This window comes from Triticum aestivum, chromosome 7D (genome assembly GCF_018294505.1).
Source record: "Triticum aestivum cultivar Chinese Spring chromosome 7D, IWGSC CS RefSeq v2.1, whole genome shotgun sequence".
NCBI classification, from domain to species: domain Eukaryota; kingdom Viridiplantae; phylum Streptophyta; class Magnoliopsida; order Poales; family Poaceae; genus Triticum; species Triticum aestivum.
The window spans coordinates 237,620,760-237,631,267 of record NC_057814.1 but is presented as its reverse complement, the minus strand read 5'-3'; positions in this window follow the sequence as shown (position 1 = coordinate 237,631,267).

Here is a 10,508-nt window from a genome sequence, read left to right as displayed (position 1 = left end):
ACCGATTTACCACTATCATTTTGGGGTTATGCATTAGAGATAGCTGCATTCACGTTAAATAGGGCACCATCTAAATCCGTTGAGACAACACTATATGAACTATGGTTTGGCAACAAACCAAAGCTGTTGTTTCTTAAAGTTTCAGTTTGCAATGCTTATGTGAAAAGGTTTCAAACTGATAAGCTCGAACCCAAATCGGAGAAGTGTGTCTTCATAGGATACCGAAAAGAAACTGTTGGGTACACCTTCTATCACAGATCCGAAGGCAAGTTATTTGTTCCTAAGAATGGATCCTTTCTAGAGAAGGAGTTTCTCTCAAAAGAAGTGAGTGGGAGGAAAGTAGAACTTGATGAGGTAATTGTACCTCCTCTCAATTTGGAAAGTAGCTCATCACAGAAATCAGTTCCAGTGATGCCTACACTAACTAGAGAGGAAGCAAATGATAATGATCATGAAACTTCAGATCAAGTTACTACCGATCCTCGTAGGTCAACCAGAGCATGTTCTGCACTAGAGTGGTACGGTAATCCTGTTCTGGAAGTCATGTTACTAGACCATGACGAACCTACGAACTATGAGGAAGCGATGATGAGCCCAGATTCCGCTAAATGGCTTGAGGCCATGAAATCTGAGATAGGATCCATGTATAAGAACAAAGTGTGGACTTTGATTGACTTGCCCGATGATCGGCGAGCCATTGAGAATAAATGGATCTTCAAGAGGAAGACGGACGCTGATAGTACTGTTACTATCTACAAAGCTCAAACCGTCGCAAAAGGTTTTCGACAAGTTCAAGGTGTTGACTACGATGAGATTTTCTCACTCGTATCAATGCTGAAAGTCTGTCTGAATCATGTTAGCAATTGCCGCATTTTATGAAATCTAGCAAATGGATGTCAAAACTGCATTCCTTAATGGATTTATCAAAGAAGAGTTTTATATGATGCAACCAAAAGGTTTTCTCAATCCTAAAGGTGCTAACAAAGTGTTCAAGCTCCAGCGATCCATCTATGGACTGGTGCAAGCATCTCGGAGTTGGAATATACGCTTTGATGAGTTGATCAAAGCATATAGTTTTATACAGACTTGCGGTGAAGCCTGTATTTACAAGAAAGTGAGTGGGAGCACTACAGCCTTTCTGATAAGTATATGTGAATGACATATTGTTGATCGGAAATAATGTAGAATTTTCTGGAAAGCATAAAGGAGTGTTTGAAAGGAGTTTTTCAAAGAAAGACCTCGGTGAAGCTGCTTACATATTGAGCATCAAGATCTATAGAGATAGATCAAGACGCTTGATAGGATTTTTTTCAATGAGTACATACCTTGACAAGATTTTGAAGTAGTTCAAAATGGAACAGTCAAAGAAGGGGTTCTTGCCTGTGTTGTAAGGTGTGAAGTTGAGTAAGACTCAAAACCCAACCACTGCAGAAAATAGAAAGAGAATGAAAGTCATTCCCTATGCCTCAGTCATAGGTTCTATAAAGTATGCTATTCTGTGTACCAGACCTATTGTGTGCCTCACCATGAGTTTGGCAAGAGGGTACAATAGTGATCCAGGAGTGGATCAATGGACAATGGTCAAAAATATCCTTAGTGGAATAAGGATATGTTTCTCAGTTATGGAGGTGATAAAGAGTTCGTCGTAACGGGCTACGTCGATGCAAACTTTGACACTGATCCGGATTACTCTCAGTCTCAATCTGGATACATATTGAAAGTGGGAGCAATTAGCTAGAGTAGCTCCGTGCAGAGCATTGTAGACATAGAAATTTGCAAAATACATACGGATCTGAATGTGTCAGACCCGTTGACTAAACTTCTGTCACAAGCAAAACATGATCACACCTTAGTACTCTTTGGGTGTTAATCACATGGCGATGTGAACTAGATTATTGACTCTACTAAACCCTTTGGGTATTGGTCACATGGTGATGTGAACTATAGGGTGTTAATCACATGACGATGTGAACTATTGGTGTTAAATGACATGGCGATGTGATCTAGATTACTGCCTCTAGTGCAAGTGGGAGACTAAAGGAAATATGCCCTAGAGGCAATAATAAAGTTGTTATTTTATATTTCCTTATATCATGATAAATGATTATTATTCGTGCTAGAATTGTATTAACCGGAAACTTAGTACATGTGAATACATAGACAAAACAGAGTGTCCCTAGTATGCCTCTACTTGACTTGCTCGTTAATCAAAGATGGTTATGTTTCCTAACCATAGACATGTATTGTCATTTAATGAACGGGATCACATCATTAGAGAATGATGTGATGGACAAGACCCATCCGTTAGCTTAGCATAATGATCGTTAAGTTTTATTGCTATTGCTTTCTTCATGACTTATACATATTCCTCTAACTATGAGATTATGCAACTCCCGAATACCAGAGGAACACCTTCTGTGCTCTCAAACGTCACAACGTAACTGGGTGATTATAAAGATGCTCAACAGGTGTCTCCGAAGGTGTTTGTTGGGATGGCATAGATCGAGATTAGGATTTGTCACTCCGAGTATCGGAGAGGTATCTTTGGGCCCTCTCGGTAATGCACATCACTATAAGCCTTGCAAGCATTGTGACTAATGAGTTAGTTGCAGGATGATGCATTACGGAACGAGTAAATAGACTTTCCAGTAACGAGATTGAACTAGGTATGATGATACCGACGATCGAATCTCGGGAAAGTAACATACCGATGACAAAGGGAACAACGTATGTTGTTATGCGGTTTGACCGATAAAGATCTTCGTAGAATATGTAGGAGCCAATATGAGCATCCAGGTTCCACTATTGGTTATTGACCGGAGATGTGTCTCGGTAATGTTTACATAGTTCTCAAACCAGTAGTGTCTGCACGCTTAACGTTCGATGACAATTTATATTATGAGTTATGTGTTTTGGTGACCGAAGTTTGTTCGAAGTCCCGGATGAGATCACGTACATGACAAGGAGTCTCGAAATGATCAAGAGGTAAAGATTCATATATTGGAAGGTAGTATGCAGACATCGAAATGGTTTCGAGTGGTTTGAGTATTTTACCGAAGTACCGAGGGGTTACCGGAACCCCCCGGGGAAGTATTGGGCCTACACGGGCCTTAGTGGAGAGAGAGGATGGCCGCATGGGGTGGCCGCCCCCCCCATGGCAGTCCGAATTGGACTAGGGGGAGAGGGCAGCGCCCCCCTTTCCCTGTCCCTCTCCTTCCTTTCCCCCTCAGGTAAGAAAGGAAAAAGGGGGGGGGGCGAATCCTACTAGGAGTGGAGTCCTAGTAGGACTCCCCCCCATGGCGCGCCCCCCTTGTTGAAGGAAATATGCCCTAGAGGCAATAATAAAGTTGTTATTTATATTTCCTTATATCATGATAAATGTTTATTATTCATGCTAGGATTGTATTAACGGGAAACTTAGTACATGTGTGAATACGTAGACAAACAGAGTGTCCCTAGTATGCCTCTGCTAGGCTACCTCGTTAATCAAAGATGGTTAAGTTTCCTAACCATAGACATGTGTTGTCATTTGATGAACGGGATCACATCATTAGAGAATGATGTGATGGACAAGACACATCTGTTATCTTAGCACTATGATCGTTTGTTTACTGCTATTGCTTTCTTCATGACTTATACATGTTCCTATGACTATGAGATTATGCAACTCCCGAATACCGGAGAAACACTTAGTGTGCTATCAAACGTCACAATGTAACTGGGTGATTATAAAGAAGCTCCACTGGGTTATTAGGCCTCATGGGCCTATTGGTGGAAGAGAGGAGGCAGGGCGCGCGCCCCCCTAGCCCAAACCGAATTGGACTAGGGGGGCGGCCCCCCTTTCCTTCTCTTCTCCCTCACCTTCCCCCTTCTCCTTGTTGGAATAGGAAAGGGGGGCCGAATCCTACTTGGAGTAGGATTGCCCCCCCCCATGGCGCGCCGGCCGGCCTCCTCCTCCCTTCTCCCTTTATATACGTGGGAGGGGGGCACCCCAAAGGCACACAAAAGTTTCTCTTAGCCGTGTGCGGTGCCCCCCTCCACAGAAACACATCTCAGTCATATCGTTGCAGTGCTTAGGCGAAGCCCTGCGCCGGTAACTTCATCATCACCCTCACCACACTGTCGTGCTGAGGAAACTGTCCCCCGGCCTCAGCTGGATCAAGAGTTCGAGGGACGTCATTGAGTTGTATGTGTGCAGATCGCGGAGGTACCGTGCGTTCGGTGCTTGATCCGTTGGATCGCGAAGACGTTCGACTACATCAACCGCGTTACTTAGCGCTTCCGCTTTTGGTCTACGAGGGTACATGGACACACTCTCCCCGCTCGTTGCTATGCTTCTCCTAGATAGATCTTGCGTGATCGTAGGAATTTTTTTGAAATACTACGTTCCCCAACAGTGGTATCAGAGCCAGGTCTATGCGTAGATGTTATATGCACAAGTAGAACACAAAGAGTTGTGGGCGATAATAGTCATACTGCTTACCAGCATGTCATACTTTGATTCAGCGGTATTGTTGGATGAAGCGGCCTAGACCGACATTACATGACCGCGTTCATGAGACTGGTTCTATCGCCGTGCTTTGCACACAGGTGGCTAGTGGGTGTCTGTTTCTCCAACTTTAGTTGAATCGAGTGTGACTACGTCCGGTCCTTGTTGAAGGTTAAAATAGCACACTGGACAAAAAATCATTATGGTTTTTGATGCGTAGGTAAGAACGGTTCTTGCTAAGCCCGTAGCAGCCATGTAAAACTTGCAACAACAAAGTAGAGGATGTCTAACTTGTTTTTGCAGGTTTTGCTGTGATGTGATATGGTCAAGACGTGATGATATATAAATTGTTGTATGAGATGATCATGTTCTGTAAAAGTTATCGGCAACTGGGAGGAGCCATATGGTTGTCACTTTATTGTATGAAATGCATTCGCCATGTACTTGCTTTACTTTATCACTAAGAGGTAGCGATAGTCGTAGAAGCAATAGTTGGCGAGACGACAACGATGCTTCGATGGAGATCAAGGTGTCAAGCCGGTGATGATGGTGATCATGACGGTGGTTTGGAGATGGAGATCAAAGGCACAAGATGATGATGGCCATATCATATCACTTAAATTGATTGCATGTGATTTTTATCCTTTATGCATCTTATTTTGCTTAGTATGACGGTAGCATTATAAGATGATCTCTCACTAAATTTCAAGGTATAAGTGTTCTCCCTAAGTATGCACCATTCCTACAGTTCGTCGTGCCGAGACACCACGTGATGATCCGGTGTGATAAGCTCTACGTTCACATACAACGGGTGCAAGCCAGTTTTGCACATGCACAATACTCGGGTTAAACTTGACGAGCCTAGCATATGCAGATACGGCCTCGGAACACTGAGACCGAAAGGTCGAGCGTGAATCATATAGTAGATATGATCAACATAGTGATGTTCACCAATGAAAACTACTCCATCTCACGTGATGACCGGACATGGTTTAGTTGATATGGATCACGTGATCACTTAGATGATTAGAGGGATGTCTATCTAAGTGGGAGTTCTTAAGTAATATGATTAATTGAACTTTAATTTATCATGAACTTAGTACCTGATAGTATTTTGCATGTCTATGTTGTTGTAGATAAATGGCCCGTGCTACTGTTCCATTGAATTTTAATGCGTTCCTAGAGAAAGCTAAGTTGAAAGATGATGGTAGCAACTACACGGACTGGGTCCGTAACTTGAGGATTATCCTCATTGTTGCACAGAAGAATTACGTCCTAGAAGCACCGCTAGGTGCCAAACCCGCTGTAGTGAAGGAAATATGCCCTAGAGGCAATAATAAAGTTATTATTTATTTCCTCATATCATGATAAATGTTTATTATTCATGCTAGAATTGTATTAACCGGAAACATAATACATGTGTGAATACATAGACAAACATAGTGTCACTAGTATGCCTCTACTTGACTAGCTCGTTGAATCAAAGATGGTTAAGTTTCCTAGCCATAGACATGAGTTGTCATTTGATTAATGGGATGACTTGACCCATTCCGTTAGCTTGGCACTTGGTCGTTTTAGTTTACTGCTATTGCTTTCTTCATGACTTATACATATTCCTATGACTATGAGATTATGCAACTCCCGATTACCAGAGGAACACTTTGTGTGCTACCAAACATCACAACATAACTGGGTGATTATAAAGGTGCTCTACAGGTGTCTCCGATGGTACTTGTTGAGTTGGCATAGATCGAGATTAGGATTTGTCACTCCGATTGTCGGATAGGTATCTCTGGGCCCTCTAGGTAATGCACATCAGTATAAGCCTTGCAAGCAATGCAACTAATGAGTTAGTTGCGGGATGATATATTACGGAACGAGTAAAGAGACTTGCCAGTAACGAGATTGAGCTAGGTATTGAGATACCGACGATCGAATCTCGGGCAAGTAACATACCGATGATAAAGGGAACAACGTAGCTGTTATGCGGTTTGACCGATAAAGATCTTCGTAGAATATGTGGGAGCCAATATGAGCATCCAGGTTCCGCTATTGGTTATTCACCGGAGACTTGTCTCGGTCATGTCTACATAGTTCTCGAACCCGTAGGGTCCGCACGCTTAAAGTTCTGTGACGATCGATATTATGAGTTTATGTGATTTGATGTACCGAAGGTAGATCGGAGTCCCGGATGAGATCGGGGACATGACGAGGAGTCTCGAAATGGTTGAGACGTAAAGTTCGATATATTGGACGACTATATTCAAACATCGGAAAGGTTCTGAGTGATTCGGGTATTTTCGGGGGTACCGGGGAGTTACGGAATACGAGGAAGAAGCAATGGGCCTCATGGGCCAAGTGGTGGAAGAGAGGAGGCAGGGCGTGCGCCCCCCCTAGCCCAAACCGAATTGGACTAGGGGGCCAGCCCCCCTTTCCTCCTTTTCGTCCCTCTCCTTCCTTCGCCTCCTCCTCCTTCGTTTCCTCCTCCTAGTAGGAGTAGGAAAGGGGAGTCCTACTCCTACTCGGAGGAGGACTCCTCCTCCTGGCACGCCCTACAAGGGCCGGACGGCCTCCCCCTTGCTCCTTTATATACGGGGGCAGGGGCACCCCAAACACACAAGTTGATCTGTTGATCTCTCCCAGCCGTGTGCGGTGCCCCCTTCCACCATAATCCACCTCGATCATATTATGGCGGTGCCTAGGCGAAGCCCTGCGTCAGTAGCAACATCATCACCGTCATCACGCCGTCGTGCTGACGGAACTCTCCCGTGAAGCTCTGCTGGATCAGAGTTCGCGGGACGTCATCGAGCTGAACGTGTGTTGAACTCGGAGGTGCCGTACGTTTGGTACTTGGATCGGTTGGATCGTGAAGACATACGACTACACCAACCGCGTTGTGCTAACGCTTCCGCTTTCGTTCTACGAGGGTACGTGGACAATACTCTCCCCTCTCGTTGCTATGCATCACCATGATATTGCGTGTGCGTAGGAAATTTTTGAAATTACTATGTTCCCCAACAGTGGCATCCGAGCCAGGTTTTATGCGTAGATGTTATATGCACGAGTAGAACACAAGTGAGTTGTGGGAGATACAAGTCATGCTGCTTACCAGCATGTCATACTTTGGTTCGGCGGTATTGTTGGATGAAGCAGCCCGGACCGACATTACGCGTACGCTTACGCGAGACTGGTTCTACCGACGTGCTTTGCACACAGGTGGCTGGCGGGTGTCAGTTTCTCCAACTTTAGTTGAATCGAGTGTGGCTACGTCCGGTCCTTGTGAAGGTTAAAACAACACATACTTGACGAAATATCGTTGTGGTTTTGATGCGTAGGTAAGAACGGTTCTTGCTCAGCCCGTAGCAGCCACGTAAAACTTGCAACAACAAAGTAGAGGGCGTCTAACTTGTTTTTGCAGGGCATGTTGTGATGTGATATAGTCAAGACGTGATGAGATATAAATTGTTGTATAAGATGATCATGGTTTGTTAAAGTTATCGGCAACTGGCGGGAGCCTTACGGTTGTCTCTTTATTGCATAAGATGCAAGTACCATGTAATTGCTTTACTTTATCGCTATGCGATAGCAATAGTTGCAAAAGCAATAGCTGGTGAGACGACCATGTGACGACACGTTGATAAAAGATCAAGATGATGGAGATCATGGTGCCATGCTGGTAACAATGGAAATCATGATAGTACTTTGGAGATGGAGATCGAAAGCACAAGATGATGATGGCCATATCATGTCACATATTTTGATTGCATGTGATGGTTATCTTTTATGCATCTTATTTTGCTTAGATCGACGGTAGCATTATAAGATGTTCTCTCACTAAATTTCAAGGTATAAGTGTTCTCCCTGAGTATGCACTGTTGCGACAGTTCTTCGTGCCGAGACACCACGTGATGATCGGGTGTGATAAGCTCAACGTTCAAATACAACGGGTGTAAGACAGTTTTGCACACGCAGAATACTCGGGTTAAACTTGACGAGCCTTGCATATGCAGATATGGCCTCGGAACACTGGAGACTGAAAGGTCGAGTGTGAATCATATAGTAGATATGATCAACATAGTGATGTTCACCATTGAAAACTACTCCATCTCATGTGATGATCGGACATGGTTTAGTTGATTTGGATCACGTGATCATTTAGATGACTAGAGGGATGTCTATCTAAGTGGAAGTTCTTAAGTAATATGATTAAATTGAACTTTAATTTATCATCAACTTAGTCCTGATAGTATTTGCATAACTATGTTGTAGATCAATAGCTCGCGATGTTGCTCCCCGTTTATTTTGATATGTTCCTAGAGAAAAAAACTATGTTGAAAGATGTTAGTAGCAATGATGTGGACTTGGTCCGTGATCTGAGGATTATCCTCATTGCTGCATAGAAGAATTAAGTCCTTAATGCACCGCTAGGTGATGGACCTATTGCTGGAGCATATGCAGACGTTATGAACGTTTGGCAAAGCTCGGTATGAAGACTACTTGATAGTTTAGTGCACCATACTTTACGGCTTAGAACCAGGACTTCAAAAATGTTTTGAACGCCACAGAGCATATGAGATTGAAGGAAATATGCCCTAGAGGCAATAATAAAGTATTATTTATTTCCTTATATCATGATAAATGTTTATTATTCATGCTAGAATTGTATTAACCGGAAACATAATACATCTGTGAATACATAGACAAACAGTGTGTCATTAGTATGCCTCTACTTGACTAGCTCGTTAATCAAAGATGGTTATGTTTCCTAGCCATAGACATGAGTTGTCATTTGATTAACGGGATCACCACATTAGGAGAATTACGTGATTGACTTGACCCATTCCGTTAGCTTAGCACCCGATCGTTTACTATGTTGCTATTGCTTTCTTCATGACTTATACATGTTCCTATGACTATGAGATTATGCAACTCCCGTTTACCGGAGGAACACTTTGTGTGCTACCAAACGTCACAACGTAAATGGGTGATTATAAATATGCTCTACAGGTGTCTCCAAAGGTACTTGTTGGGTTGGCGTATTTCGAGATTAGGATTTGTCACTCCGATTGTTAGAGAGGTATCTCTGGGCCCACTCAGTAATGCACATCACTATATGCCTTGCAATCATTGTGACTAATGAGTTAGTTGCGGGATGATGTATTACGGAACGAGTAAAGAGACTTGCCGGTAACGAGATTGAACTAGGTATCGAGATACCGACGATCGAATCTCGGGCAAGTAACATACCGATGACAAAGGGAACAACGTATGTTGTTATGCGGTCTGACCGATAAAGATCTTCGTAGAATATGTAGGAACCAATATGAGCATCCAGGTTCCGCTATTGGTTATTGACCGGAGAGGTGTCTCGGTCATGTCTACATAGTTCTCGAACCCGTAGGGTCCGCACGCTTAAAGTTACGATGACAGTTATATTATGAGTTTATATGTTTTGATGTACCGAAGGTTTTTCGGAGTCCCGGATGTGATCACGGACATGACGAGGAGTCTCGAAATGGTCGAGACATAAAGATTGATATATTGGACGACTATACTCGGACACCGGAAGTGTTCCGGAGAAGTTTCGGATAAAACCGGAGTGCCGGAGGGGTTACCGGAACCCCCCGAGGAAGTATTGGGCCTTAGTGGGCCTTGAGGGGAGAGAGAGGGCAGCAGCCAGGAGGTGGCGCGCCCCCTCCCATGAGGAGTCCGAATTGGACTAGGGGAGGGGGGCGCAGCCCCTCTTTCCCTCTCCCTCTCCCTCTCTTTCCTTCCCCCCCTCTCTTCCTAGTTGGACTAGGAAAGGGGAGTCCTACTCCTACTAGGAGGACTCCCCCCCTCTCCTTGGCGCGCCCAAAGGCAGCCGGCCTCCCCCTTGTTCCTTTATATACGGCGGCAGGGGGGCACCTCTACACACAATTGATATACGATATTTTAGCCGTGTGCGGTGCCCCCCTCCACCATATTACACCTCGATAATATCGTTGCGGAGCTTAGGCGAAGCCCTGCGTCGGTAGAA